This window comes from Vicugna pacos, chromosome 10 (assembly GCF_048564905.1).
Source record: "Vicugna pacos chromosome 10, VicPac4, whole genome shotgun sequence".
NCBI classification, from domain to species: domain Eukaryota; kingdom Metazoa; phylum Chordata; class Mammalia; order Artiodactyla; family Camelidae; genus Vicugna; species Vicugna pacos.
This window is the reverse complement of record NC_132996.1, coordinates 65,103,804-65,119,297: the sequence shown is the minus strand read 5'-3', so window position 1 is coordinate 65,119,297 and position 15,494 is coordinate 65,103,804. Positions and strand designations below refer to the sequence as shown.

Sequence of the window (15,494 nt, the reverse complement as noted above, 5' to 3'; positions counted from 1 at the left end):
AGAAAGGCAGTCCAAGATTTAAAATTATTTGTCAGTACTTTTCCAAGTAGATAATTCACATGTGATCCATTAAATTGATTCTCTTGTTCTTTAAGAAAAATACTCTTGAGATTCTCTACTCATTTTTTGTCCTGCAGGCATAGGACATCTCAAGTCCTTGGTGGCCAAGGGGAATTTTGTTGGAAATAAACCAGCACTCGATACGGAGAGCAATCACTGTTACCCCTTGGGAAAAGAAATCATGACACTTAAAAAAAAATTTTGTCATCATTGTCCTTAGATTCCTTTTTTGAGACCTCCTCTCCAAACCATTTTCTTGTACGTTGTGAATGTCAAAAAGGTAGTCCTGAATGCCCTCATCCTTGGTATGAAGTGTGAGTAGCTTGCTGAAGCTTTGCAGCACTGGTGTTTTAACAGGGACAGTTATTCAAACCATGTCCTCATAGAATCCTGAAATTTCAGGGTAGGGAAAAGCCTTTCCAATTATCCTGTCCCATTCCCTTGGTTTATAGAAAAGAAATGGAATCTGTGAAAGGTGAAACACCTTGATCAAGGTTACCTGGGAAATGTTTGGCAGAGCCAGGACTAGACCATGGGCTCTTGTCTGTAGGTGGTGGTCGCCCTCCAGCTGCTCTGCTTATCCTGGGGGCTGACAGAGTGTGTCTTCCAGGCCACCTGGTGACAGGTGGCAGGGTATTGACTCTGCATCTGCAACTGCCCAACAACAAAACTACTGTTTGTGGGGATGTTATGGAGAGGACTTTATAACCCAGACTGACTTCTTAGTCACTCAGTAGTTAAGTTAGGAAGGGCCCTGCTCAGTGAGCTGCAGGTGAACACTTACCAGTGGCACCGTGGGGCCTGTGAACTCTGGGTTAGAATTCTGACTCCTCCAACCAGCTCTGTGTCTTTGGCAAGTTTCTCAACCACTCTTGCCTTCGTTTCTTGTCTATAAAATGAAGGTAATAAGGGTGTCTTCCTTATAGGGTCACTTTGAATATTAAAGAGTAATTCCATGTAAAGTGTTTAGAATTGTACCTGTTACAACTCCATGGGTTGGCTGTATTATTAATGCTGTGTTAAGTAGGTGAGATATATTATCTCTTAGTCTTTACAAACACTCGAGAGGTAGGCACTTACATCATCCCCACTTCACAGTGAGGCAATTGAATCTAGAATCTACACTTACTTACCCTAAGCTCCTCAGCTGCTTGATACAACTAAAAAAGGTCGAAAACTCAATATAAAGGTAGAAGACACATGTTGGAAACGTCTGATTACAAGGGGATTAGTTTTTCAAAGTAATTTTAATCTACAGGCAGTTATTTCTAACAAGAAAAAAGAATCAACTCCATAGCTGTGATTCTTGGAGTGACTCACTATAGTTCTCAAATTTTAACGTTTGAGAGTACAAAATTTGTATATCCCATGGGTCTGGTTTCTGTGGCCATTTAGTGTTCAGGCTCTCATCTGCTTCTTCATTAATCCCCCATCTGCTACTTCACTAAACTCTGGGGCCTCGAGCAATTTTCTTGACCAGATCCCTGTCAGTCCCTGTGTCCCGACTGTAGAGTGAGACTAGTGATGCTGATCCAAGGGGCTAGTATGAAGATCAGACAATCCTAATTCTCGTGAAGCTGGTGAACAGCTGTTGGCAAGGGCTTAATAAAAGGTAACTGTCATCCTATTATTAGAGCTCAAAATCTTCTGTCCCTGCTTAAACAGTGGCTGTGGACATATGAAAGGTTTATAATAGAGCTTAAGCTTCAAAAGGTCAATGCCAAGATCAAGGAGATAGGAGATGAGGACTTGGGACAGTAATTAACCAGAACAAGAATTTTTAAAAGTGTTTTTTAAAGTGTTAAACAATTAAACTGTTCTTACATATATGTGATCTCATTACCTCCTATTTCAGTTATTGATCATTGTAATTTTTTCGGTCTCATTGAGTCATTTGATAAGAAAACTCCAGGCTTTCCATCTACTTAACATTTTTTGATTTCATATTTGCTATTTAGTTTCTGGATCAAGGCTTATGAGTTCCATATAGAACCTAGATTATTAATATTTATAAGGATTATGCTGGGGGGTGGAGGTATTTAGCTCAGTGGTAGAGCGCATGCTTAGCATGCATGAGGTCCTGGATTCAATCCCCAGCATCTCCATCAACAACAACAACAAAAATTTAAAGATTATGCTGGTCTCAGATTCATTTTTCCTGGGTCAAGTTTTGGTCTTATGAAAAAGATTATGGAGCTGAGCCAGTCTCAATCATTTTAGTTTATACCAACGTGACTTAATGTGTAAATAACCTTACTAGTTATGTATAGTTTGGTAGAAAGGGAAGAAAAAATGCTTAGAGGAATAACTAAGTGATTATCTAGTTGAAATAAGGATAATCCTATAAATGATGGAAGAAAAAGGAAACCAGTTCATAGGCTCTTTTCTTAGATTCTACCTATTAGTGCAATTTTTATCTTAATCTTTGGTAAAATACTTACTATTGATTGTCTTTTTTTCCTAAGAATTAGAGCAACTGCATTTATTTTTAAGCAAAGGAACACATCAAAAAACAGAAGGGCCGATGAGATCAAAAGGAGCAGACTGTAGCAATAAGAGGAAAGCTCACCAATTTGCTCTGATTAGATAATTTCAAATAAAAACTGGAAAAATTAATCTTTTTCTAGTTGCCTTCTACCTCTCTTCCACATTAATTTCTCAGAGTGAAGATGACCACTGTCTTTTGAGAAGACACTGTAGCGTATAGTGAAACAATCCCAAATCATTTCCACATTATCACCCAGTACATTGGCAAATAAAAATACTGACCTAGTGGAAGTGAGTGATTTTTTTCCCCACCTACTTTTATTTTTGCCATAAAAAAGCACGTTAATTAACATGTATTACGAAACCAAGTGCTCCAGTATTTCTGTGTGGTCAGGTGGTCTCCATGTTATCAGCACTTGCTGGCAATGGGACATTGCTTCCTCCGTGATTTATATTCATGGAACGGCATAAATTTGAACCTCCTGTGTCACCTTTCTTAGCATGAGCTTTTTTTTGAATTTTTTAAATTGATTAACAGTATTAGTTTTAGGTGTACCACATAGTGATTCGATATTTTTATAGATTATACTCCACTTAAAGTTATTACAAAATAACATCCATATTTCCCTGTGCTGTAAAATACATCCTTGTTGTTTATTGATTTTATCCATAGTCGTTTGTACCTCTTAATACATCTGTCTTGCTCTTCCCCCCTTCCGTCTCCCCACTGGTAACCACTGGTTTGTTCTCTATGTCTGTGAGTCTGTTTCTGTTTTATACATTCATTTGTTTTAATTTTTAGATTCTACCTATAAGTGATAACATTCAGAATTTGTCTTTCTCTGTCTGACCCATTTGATTGTTTTTTCTCAAAGTATCTTTTACTTGCTCTATAGCAACTGACATTCTTTCATGTCTCTCCTGGTTTTCATCCCTCTCCTTGTTGCATTTCTTTCCTGTTTTCATCCCTCTCATGGTTTCTCCTCCCTTACTATCTACTTGCCCAACAGAGAGCCAAGAGTTGGCACCACCTCTCCAGCCCAGAGATGGCATGCCTCAGGGTGCCCAGACCAGGTGGGCCAGATGCACCTTGATCTGCGTGAAGAGACAGGCAAAGATGTGTCAGTGGACTTACTCTGTTCCTTTGGCACCTCTGCGCTCTCTCTCCTCTTCTCCAGGCTCTGTGCTGGTCTGTGACACTCCCCTGTATATTATCAGCGCTTTTTGTTTCCTTATTTCCAACCAACCTAACTTTATTTAATTCCAAAGTTCTTTTAGACTTGATTCCTTTACCCTGAGTGGATGCGTAGGCCGGTTTGCAAACTTTGGAATGAGCTGTCCTTTTACACCTTCCTCATACTGGGAAGCCTTTTCTGACGCCCTGTTTCAGCAATTCATCTTGTAAAGTTATAGGATAACTTTTTTCTTTTAATTAAAAAATGGATTCTGGAAAGATCAGCGTTTAATTTGTGGATCTTCTTTTGATAGGATATAAAATGCACAAGGTGATTGGTAATAGCTTCTTGCAGATGTGTAAGGTCAAAGCCATCATTCATTTCTTTGCTAGTTGTTAAATTAGGCTCCCTGCGATCACCATCCATAAACATTCTGGTTTTCTAACCTTCTGGTGTTTGTTTTTACCCCTTCACCTTACCTGTCATTGTAAAACACATTGCTTAGGTTTTCTGCCCAATTTTTGATTGAGCTGTCTGGTTTCTTGTTATTGAACTGTTATAGTCAGAATTGGCATCATTAAAAAGTCCACAAATGATAAATGCTGGAGAGGGAGTTGAGAAACAGAAACCTTCCCACACTGGTTGGTGGGAATGTAATTTTTTGCTGTCACTGTGGAAAACAGTATGGAGGTTCCTTAAAAAAATAAAAATAGCATTACCATGTGACCCAGCAATCCCACTCCTGGGCATATATCCAGAGGAAACTCTAATTTGAAAAGATACATGCACCCCAACGTTCATAGCAGCACTGTTTACAATAGTCAAGACACAGAAGTAACCTAAATGTCCATCAACAGATGACTGGATAAAGAAGCTGTGGTATACATATAAATGAAACACTACTCAGCCATAAAAAAGAGTGAAATAATGCCATTTGCAGCAACCTAGAGATTATCTACTAAGTGAAGTAAGTCAGACCAAGAAAGGCAAATAGCATATGTTATCACACTCATATGTTGAATCCCCCCCAAAAAGGCACAAATGAATTTATTTACAAAACAGAAAGACTCACAGATACAGAGAACAAACTTATGGTTCATTTGTTCTTGAGTGTACTCTGCCTCTGTCTCCACTCTTCCTGGTTGGCTCTCATTGACTTTCAGACCCAGCCAGACCCAGTTCCTTATAAGTGCCCTGCTCTGGGACAGAGTCTGACACACCTGGACGCAGAGACCTCAAACCCTCACACACTTCCTGACTGTATGACCTTAGTCAGATTTCTTGCCATGCTGACTCAGCCCCTCCCCATCTATAAAATGGCAGTTAAATCTATTAAAGGGTATTTCTGAATGTTAAAGGAGATTAATGTAAAGCCAGATAGTGTCCCATAAACAGCACTTGACAATACAACGTGTGACATGTTAAGGTTGGTTTGTCAACCGTTACCCACCCCCGCCATATGAAAATTTGAAAAAATGGAAGCCTTACTTATAACATTATTCAATGAGAAAATTCTGTGGAGAACATTGGAAATAGGAAGTGAAGTATTTGTGTTTCCCCAGATAAGAAGATAGCTTGGTCTCAACTTTTCAAAAATGTGACTATTACCAGACTCACTTATTTGATTGATATGTTCAATATTTAAATGATCTTAATAATTCTAAGGCCTAGAAGGAATCCGATATGTTTTTTTCCCCTGTTTTTATTGAAGTATAGCTAAATTACAATGCTGTGTTTATTTCTAGTGTTAAGCATAGTGATTCATTTATACATACATATTCCTTTTCATATTCTTTATCCTTATAAGGTACTAAAAGGTATTGAATATATAGTTCCCTGTGCTATACTGTAGGACCTTGTTGTTTATCTGTTTTATATATAATAGTTAGTATCTGCAAATTCTGAACTCCCAATTTATCCCTCCCCACCCTCTTTCCCCCTTGGTAACCATAAGTTTATTTCCTGTGTCTGTGAGTCTGTTTCTGGTTTGTAAATAAGTTCATTTATGCCCCCCCCCTTTTTTTTTAAGATTCCATATTTAAGTGGTATCATATGGTATTTTTCTTTCTGGCTTACTTCGCTTAGTATGACGATCTCCAGGTCCATCCATGTTGGTCCAAATGGCATTATTTTATTCTTTTTTAAGGCTGAGTAGTATTCCATTGTATATATATACCACATCTTTATCCAGTCATCTGTTGATGGACATTTAGGTTACTTCCATGTCTTGACTATTGTAAACAGTGCTGCTATGAACATTGAGGTGCATGTATCTTTTCAAATTAGAGTTTCCTCAGGATATATGCCCAGGAGTGGGATTGCTGGGTCACATGGTAATGCTATTTTTAGTTTTTTGAGGAATCTCCATACTGTTTTCCATAGTGACTGCACCAAATTACATTCCCACTAAAAGTGCTGGAGGGTTCCTGTCTCTCCACACCCTCTCCAGTATTTATCATTGGTTGAATTTTTAATGATGGCCATTCTGACCTGTGTGAGGTGACACCTCACTGTAGTTTTGATTTGCATTTCTCTGATAATTAGCAGTAATGAGCATCTTTTCATAAGCTTGTTGGCCATTGTATGTCTTCACTGGACAAATTCTCTTTAGATCTTCTGCCCATTTTTTGATTAAAAAGTGATTTTTGTTGTTGTTGTTTTTGTTGTTGTGTTGTATGACCTGTTTATATACTCTAGAAATTAAACCCTTGTCAGTCCCATCATTTGCAAATATTCCTCCCATTCTGTAGGTTGGCCTTTCTTTTTGTTTATGGTATCCTTTGCTGTGCAAAAAGCTTATTAAATTTAATTAGGGTTATGGGGGATGGAGAAGTGGGTTAGGATAAATCAAGAGTTTGGGATTTGCAGATACTAACTACTATATGTAAAATAGATAAACAACAAGATCCTGTTTAGCACAAGGAACTATATTCAATATCTTGTAATAGCCTATGGTAATAAAGAATATGAAAAAAAGAATATATATGTATAATTGAATCACTATGCTGTACATCAGAAACTAAGACAACATTGTAAATCAACTATACTTCAATTAAAAAAAAAAGGACAAACGAATGGATGCATAGGGCTTCTGTGGTGTAGCTTTTCACAAGGCTTTAGAAATTGCATGGCATCTAAACCTGAGCAGCACCCTCAAGTGGCAAGCATGGTACAGACAAGCAATTGTGACATGATGGTGATAGATTTCACCACCAGATGTCCTTCTTTGTTAATCTTTGCACTCATTTCTTTCTTTTCTTCACTCTTCCTTCACTCTTTCTTCCTTTCTTTCTTCCTTTCTTCCTTCCTTCCTTCCTTCCTTCCTTCCTTCCTTCCTTCCTTCCTTTCTTTCTTTCTTTTTTTTCTTTCTTTCTTTTTTCTTTCTTTCTTTCTTTCTTTCTTTCTTTCTTTCTTTCTTTCTTTCTTTCTTTCTTTCTTTCTTTCTTTCTTTCTCTGTCTCTCTCTCTTCTTCCTTCCCTCCCCTTTCTTTCTTTCTCTCTTTCATTTAATTTCTTTCTTTTCTGAATTTCTTGCATATTTTGGGCAGTTACACTCCTGTTCTCTTTGTGAGGTGTCAGGAAGTTACCCTGGCACCTTGGAGAGGCAAGAAAATGTGTCCCTCTTCTTCTCCCCTGGCTCTGTGCAACCCTAGAAAGTGACAGGTGGTTGGAAATCTTAAAATATTGCTTCTCCAGTATATGTATTTGGGTCAAGTGACTTGAACCTAAAGAAAATGTTGTCAAGTATTTGACATGTAGGCGGAGGAAGATGAAACTGAAAGATAGGATAAAGTTAGCAGCAAAAGAGAGAAAACAAGAAGGTTATACTATGATGGATGTTAAGGAGAAAGTGTGTTTTAAAAAGGAGAAACTTAACCATAGTAAGGATGTTACTTCTTCCCAAACTGATATGTAGGTTTAATAAAATTCCTACCAAAATCCCAACAAAATTCTTCGTAAACATAAACAAGCTTACTCTAAAATTTGTGTGGAAAGGCACAGGCTACAGCACAGCTAAAACAATCCTAAAAAAGAATAAAGTAGAGGGAGTCACTCTACGCGGTGTTAAGGTTCACGGTACAGCTACAATAATCCAGACAGTGTGGTACCAGAGAGGGATGGACGCAAAGATCAGTGGGATAGAACAGAGAACCCAGCACACAAATACACTCAATTAATTTTTTCACAAAGGTGCAAAGGCAATTCAGTAGTGGAAAGTTGGCCTTTTAAAGAGATGGTGCTGAAGCAAGTGGACACCATAAACAAACAAACAAAAAAACAAACTGAAAGAAGTGAAAGAACCTTAATCTAAATCTCATGCTTTATGTAAAATAAGTTAACTGAAAATGAATCACAGACTTTAATGTAAAATTGTAAATATGTAAAACATATTACAGTAAAATGTAAGTTTAAAAAAAAACATAGGAGCAAATCTTTAGACTCTAGGGCTAGGTGAAGAATTTTCAGGTTGGCTACCAAAAGCTCAATTCATGAAAGGAAAAAAAAAAGAAAGAGTTTGTTTACTGAAGACCTTGAATTCCACTAGTTCAGGGCTAATTGGTCTTGTGACCGTAGTTAGCCTAGGAAAGTACAGGAGAACAGAGCAGATTTTAAAATCCACGAAATATTTACTGAGGGCTGGCTGGGTGCTAGGCATTGCCCTAGGCCGTGATGGGTGAACAAGCCAGAAAGGGTCATCCTACCCCTACCTAGGCTGTGTGTTCTCTAGGCACTGCTCCTCCTGCTGTTCTGCATGAAAGCTTCAACTGAGCAGGCAAGCCAGGTTTCCCTGGATAAGGTCCTAACTTTGGAGCCTTCCAAGTTCTTGGAAGGGCGGAAGATCTGGCAATAGTTCAGGTCATAGGGGTAAAGGCTACAGACACTGCCAGATACTTACATCCTGTTCACGCAAGGGTAGAGGATGTTTCTAAAAGATGAATACCTTCCCTTTCACCAGTGAGAACCTATTTCTGACATGCCTAGGCTATACAGTAAGCCACTCATTTTCAGTAGAAATTCTGACTTATTATTCTAATTAGCAAAGGGTCTGATATTGATCAGTACCACTAATTGCCTCTGGAGAATGAGTTTTATGAATAGAAGGCCAGTTAACCATCCCCACTACTAGTTTAAATGGTTGCTACATTGGTTTCTAGCTTAATGCAACTGAAAAGTAACCAGTCTTATACTGGCTACACTGAAGTATTTGAACTGTAGATAACTGTAATCCTTGGCCTTACCCACAGATACTCAGTTTGGATGGATCTGAAATGGGGTCCAGAATTCTGCATTTTTAACAATTGTACCCTGTTGAAGAAAGGCCTCCCACTGTATTTTGAGAATCCCTGGATTATTCTAGTAGAAGAAGCATAGGAGGCTAGACAAAACTGTAGTGGTAGATAAACAAACTGTGTACCTGTTCAATGGAATGCTGCACAACAGTAGAAAGTAACAAACTATTGATACATACAGCAACTGATGGATCACAAAAGTATTATGTTGAGTGAAAAAAGCCAATCTCAGAAGGTTACATACTATATAATTCTATCTATAGACTATACTTAAAATGACAGAATATATGATGGTGAACAGACAAATGGTTGCCAGAGGTCAGATACAGGGGTGTGACCATGAAGGGAAAATACAAGGGAGTTTCTTTGTGGTTATGGAGGAGTTCTGCATTCTTACGGGGGTGTTTTGGGGATAGTTGAACTGTTCTGAATTCTGATTGTGGTGGTAGTTACATAAATCTGTACATGTGATAAATAAGTTACACACACACACACACACACACACAGACGTGTATATAAAAACTGATAAAATCCAGATAAGTTGTAAGGTTTCTTGGTTCATGTTACTGTACAAATGTCAGTTTCCTGGTTTTGGTCATTGTATTATGATTATGTAAGATATGAACATGGGGGGAGCCAGGAGAAGGCAGGGTACCCAGGAGCTTTTTGTACTATTTTGACAACTTCTGTGTGAGTCTAAAGTTATTTCAGAATAAAAAGTGAAAACAAAACAAAACAAACGACAACAATGCAAACCTAGGTGGATGTGAAGTTGTAAATGTAAGGATGAAAGATGGTGTTTGAAAAAGAGAAAGGAAAGATAGAGGTTAACAACAGGGTGGAATCTACTGCAGGCACGCTGGGTTCAGATTCCTGTTCTCATTCTTGCTAGATGTGACCTTGGGCAGATTAGTTAACCTCATGTTTGAAATGGGGAAATAGCAGTATCTATGCCAAAGGAAGGGTTATTGTGAAGAAGACACACAAATACTTATGTAAAACACTTCGTATAGTGTTTGATACATGGGAAAGACTCAAAAAAAAAAGCCTATTCTTATTTGCTTAGAGATGTAGGGAAGGAATCGTCAAGGCTCTGGCTGAAGTGGCTGTGGGAACAAGGACAAGTGCAGGATCCCACAGCAGGGGCAGAATTGTCATGGAGAGACTGGGTGCGGGCGCTGGGTAGAGGAGGAGGATGCTTCACATGTGTAGAAGACACCAGTGGGCTCACCAGTTGGCCTGGGGGACAGGACGTTAGGAAGATACAGAGAAGAGGATGAAGTACAAACAGTGATCTGCAGGACCTCTTCCCTCTCAGAAAGTCTGAGCCAAAAGAATAAAAGCTCAGATGCTTAGTACTGATCTCCACAATATTTGGAGGAAAGTAAAGTTGTGCAGAAGATAAAGACATGTTTACTCTTGTTCTCATCTGAGTGCCTTGAGAAGTTAATGTTGCTGATGGAAATTGTGTCAAGAGATGGTTTCACTAGGGTCTTAAAGGATAAAGCCTGACATAATTATTCAGAAACTATTAATTGAGCAGGAACTGGGGATGCTGAAGTGAGTAAAAAATGGTTTTTACCTTCAAAAGTTCATATCCTAAAGAAAGAGTCAGTGAATGAAAGTCAAAGAAATACACAGTTCTTACAATATTCAATCAGTCCATAAGATAAGAATTTAAAGTGCTTGGTGGGGAAAGGCTTCACCGAAGAAGTCATCCTTGAACCTGCCTTTGAGCAGGACTTCGCCTAAGATGGTGGGTCAGTGAAGTCTCTGGGACCAAGAAACAATCTTTGGTTTAAAAGTATTAACATGAATCCCTATCAAAATACCCATGAGACTTTTTTCACAAAACTAGAGAAATAGTTCTAGACTGTGTATGGAAACACAAAACACTCCGAACAGCCAAAAAAATTTTGAGCCGGAACAGAGCAGGGAGGTATCATGGTCCCTGACTTCAAACTATACTGCAAAGCTGCAGTAATGAAGACAGTATGCTCCTGGCACAAAAACGGACACATAGATCAATGGAACAGAATAGAAAGCCCAGAAATAAACCCACACACGTTTGGTTAGTTAATCTACAACAAAGGAAGCAAGAATATGCAATGGAGAAAAGACAGTCTGTTCAATAAATGGTGTTGGGAAAATTATATAGCTGTATGAAGAAGAATCAAATTACCTTTTTACATTATATACAGAAATAAATGCAAAGTTGATTAAAGACTTAAATGTAAGACATGAAACCGTAAAACTCCTGGCAGAAAACTGGCAGTACACTCTTTGACATGGGTCTTAGCAATATTTTTTCAAACATATCTCCTCAGGCAAGGGATACAAAAGCCAAAATAAACAAATCAAATGAAAAACCTTTTGCACAATGAAGGAAGCTATCAACAAAATAAAAAGGCAGTCTATGGAATGGGAGAACATATTTGCAAACAGTATATCTGATAAGGGGTTAAATGCCCCAAATATACAAAGAGCTCATACAACTCAACATCAAGAAAATAAACAACCCAGTTAAAAAATGGGCAGAGGAACTGAATAGACATTTTTCCAAAGAAGACACACAGATGGCCAGCAGACACAGAAAAAAAACACTTAACATCACTAACCATCAAGGAAATACAAATCAAAACCACAGTGAGTTATCATCTCCCACCTGTGAAGATGGCTTTTCTCAAAAAGACAACAGATAAGTGTTGGTGAGGATGTGGAGAAAAGGGAATCCTCATGCTCTGTTGACAGGGATGTAAATTGGTTCAGCCGCTATGGAAAACAGTATGGAGATTCCTCAAAAAAATTAAAAGTAGAACTCCTGTATGATCCAGCAGTTCCACTTCTGTATATTTCCCCAAAGAAAAGAAAAACACTAATTTGGAAAGGTATGTGCACCCCTGCGTTCACTGCAGCATATTCAGAATAGCCAAGTATGGAAGGAACCTAGGTGTTCCCTGATGGATGAATGGATAAAGAAGTGGTATATATAGACACAGTGAAATATTAGTCATAGAGAAGAATGAAATCTTGCCATTTGCGACACTGTGGGTGGACCTAGAGGGTATTATGCTAAGTGAAATAAGTCAAACGAGAAACACAAATACCGTATGATTTCACTTATGTGTGGAATCTAAAAAACAAAACAAATGAACAAACATGACAAAACGGAAATATAATAATAGAAACAGAGAGCAAACAGGTGGTTGCCGGAGGGGAGGAGAGTGGTGGGGTGAGTAAAATAGGTGAGGGAGATTAAGAGGTACAGACTTGCGGTTAAAAAATAAATGAATCACGGGGATGAAATGTACGACGTGGAGACTGTAGCCAGTAATACTGTAAACTTTGTGTGGTGACCGATGGCAAGTAGGCTTATCGGGGTGATCCTTTTGTAATGTGAAGAAAAACTGAATTACTATGTTGTGCACCTGGAACTAACATAGTGTTGTAGGTCAACTATACTTAAATTTTAAAAAAAAGTAGGAGCATGAGAATTTAATTTTGGCCAATACTGTGGGCCACTAAGCCACAGGCCTTTAATAGAGTCTTCATATTCACTCATTTTCTCTTCCCCAGATCTGGGTCCCACAGATGGGCAGAAAGGATGGGCACCCTGGTCATAGCTGGTGGTCACTTTTCATATTCCCCCAGGGGTCGTGATTGGGAGCGATGGAGCCTGACCCCATCCCGACATTGGCAGGCATACCTGGGGGACTGGGGAACATAGGACTGGCCTGCCCCAATCTCCATCACCAGATGGACATCCCGTTCACCTCCTCTTCTCCCCACAAGTTCATGCTTTCTGGAGTCAGAGGTGAAGGGAGTCCACTATGAGCCTAATCTCTTGGGGTCCCCGAGTTTTCTCCTTGATCCTTCTCTGGTTTTACAGGATACCCCCCAAAACCATAGCCTTTGCATTGTTAACAAGAGGTTCTTTTTGTGGTTGCAGGATATCATAAAAGGTTCATATTTTTCAGACAAGTAAAGCAAAAGCGCTTCTATAGAAAACGATTTGTCACGTGTTGGAAGGTAGAATATTTCTGAAGCCAGGGCCACCATTTAAATGTAAAAACGTAGAGCTAAAGAAGCCACCTCTGAGAAATTTTCTGTTGTAGACCCATCCAAGAATGAATGTCCAAACCTAAAAACGTTATTATTTAAAAAAAAAACCTCTGCCAGGAATTCAGCCAAGAGCTAGTCATATATCTAAGTATTTCACTGAGTCTGTCACATCTTTTTTGTTAGGATGCACCGCTAATTTATGTAACGTGAATAAAGAAAAATGTTGCCGCTTAACCTGTGACACTGTGAGATGTCAAAGATGTTATAACAAGAAAAAAAAAGTGAATTAGGAAATTAATGTAAGATGGAAGACAGATTTTCCTTTTCAGTCTTCAGAGACAGTAGGAGAAAGGATGAGGACTTGGTGGTTAAGCTGAAGTTTGATCCCAGCTCCCCTCTTACTAAGCTGCGTGGCTCTGGGAAGTGATGTTTCCTTAAACTCCATCCTTTCATCTGTGAAAAGGGATCACACCCACCTCAGCTGGGTTGAGGCGAGGAATAAATGATTTATTGGCTATAATGCTTCTCCCCAAATGCCCGTCAGAGGGTGTATATTTAATGAAAATTAGTTTCTCTTCCTCTTAGTTAACCCAGTCTATTTCTTGTATTCGTTTAGATCAGTTTCCTCTGGTTTCAGTCCTCTGAGGTGCAGGCCTGGTTCCACGCTGAGATGCCTCCTACTGAGGAGTCTGAGAACAGAGCATTGCTCTTTCTTGCCATTGCTGTCGCCTTGCTCTTTGTCCTCATTCCTTCCTTGCTGGTAGGAGTGTGGACTTCGGTGATTCATTACCTGGACCGCTTTGTGCCAAGACCTATGCAAGACGGGCTCATTTACCTCTAAATAGCTCATCTAGTTACTGATTTTGCCTCCTTTTGTTGAGAAGACGCCTCTGTTTGCTTCCATCTTAACCTTGGGTTGCCTGTAAAATCTCTTGTGGGCCCCTAATTTTATGCTTGGTTGAATATCCATAATGATCACAAAAAGAGCAACTCTCATTTCTCCTATTATGGGAGTAGCTTAGCTCAGCATGGTTATTGCCCGTGTGCAGTGTCTTTGTCTCAGATAATGCTGTAGAGTGTTGTTAAATATTGCCTCTTCATCTTCTCTTTTCTCTGATGATCTTCTAATCATAGTCTCTTTAACTCATGTCTTCTCTGACTTCATCTAACTTCACTGTATCTTCTCCAACGCTGCTTTCTTTATTAAATTCTGTCTTCAAAGGGATTTGCTATATTTCATTTCTTCAGAAATGGTAGCATCCACCTCTTTTTACAGGTGACCCTGCCAAAAAATAAAATCAAAGAACAACAAAGAAAGAGAGAAGAAGGAAGGATGGGAGGAAGGAAGGGAGGAAGGGAGGAAGGGAGGAAATTTTGTTCCACACTGCCTGGATTTTGTGGTTTGGTATGTCTTGAATTTCTACTCTGTTTAGAAGATTTGATATTATTAATTTATTTAAAAGAGTACACAAAGGTAAATCAGATTTTAGTGGGCAGAAAATATGAAAAGAAAATGAAAAGAAATTCAATTAATATATTAGAACACTATTCTGTTTCACTAGCAATAAGAAATTATCAAGATGACATACAATTTTCTGTCTAATGTGATGAGGCTGTGAAAGAGAGTGGTATTTTATTAAAATTTTTCTAAATTTAGCAAACAGGGTACACTTGACTTTTAGGGGAAATGTATATCTTAACTATAAACTATATTGAAAAAATTGTCACACATGAAAACATGCCAATTATTGAAATCCCTTTGGTTCAATATTTCACTGATTTTTAATGTAAACTTCTTCAATAAAGGGATAAAAGAAGAATAAAACTGAATGTTCATATTTTAATAGATAAAGGAAAAGACAGATATGTCAATATGTAGATAGGGAGGTAGCAACATACAATCAGAATCAAGTAGGCAGAGATAGTTCACCCACCGAGTAAATGTGTAAAGTAATTCTGGTATTTCTATTGATGGACTGTTACACAATCATTAAAATGAGAATATGGAAAGATAAAAATACAGACATGAAACCCCCTATAAATGTAATGTAGAGAAAAGAATATGTTGATTAATATGAATACGAGTAACCAAAACAGAATGATTTTTAACCATCATTTAATGAGTTTGAGGACCTACTATGTGCCACACTCTTTTGGGTGCTGCAGTTTTAGTGTTTAGCACAATAGACAGGTCCCAGCCCTCAGGAACTTGTACTCTAGGCAGGAGAAGCCAACAACCAAATAAATGATAGAAACATCAGACTACGGTGAGTGCCATGCAGAGAATTAAGAGGAAATGAGAGGGAGTATTCAGAGGTAAGGGGAAATCGGTGGTCAGAAAAGGCCATTGGAAGAAGTTTTATGTTGTTTTTGCTTTTCTTGCCATGTCTTCAAAATTCTTAAAATAATTGTCTTTATGA

The 15,494-nt window shown here is 38.4% G+C and overlaps 1 protein-coding gene across 11 annotated transcripts in view; it reads left to right on the top strand.

Annotated features, from left to right (window-relative positions):
- LOC102540431 (membrane-spanning 4-domains subfamily A member 4A) overlaps window positions 1-15,494 on the top strand; it is a 169,972-nt gene that overhangs the window by 16,234 nt on the left and 138,244 nt on the right. The gene's annotated exons all lie outside the window — the stretch shown is intronic.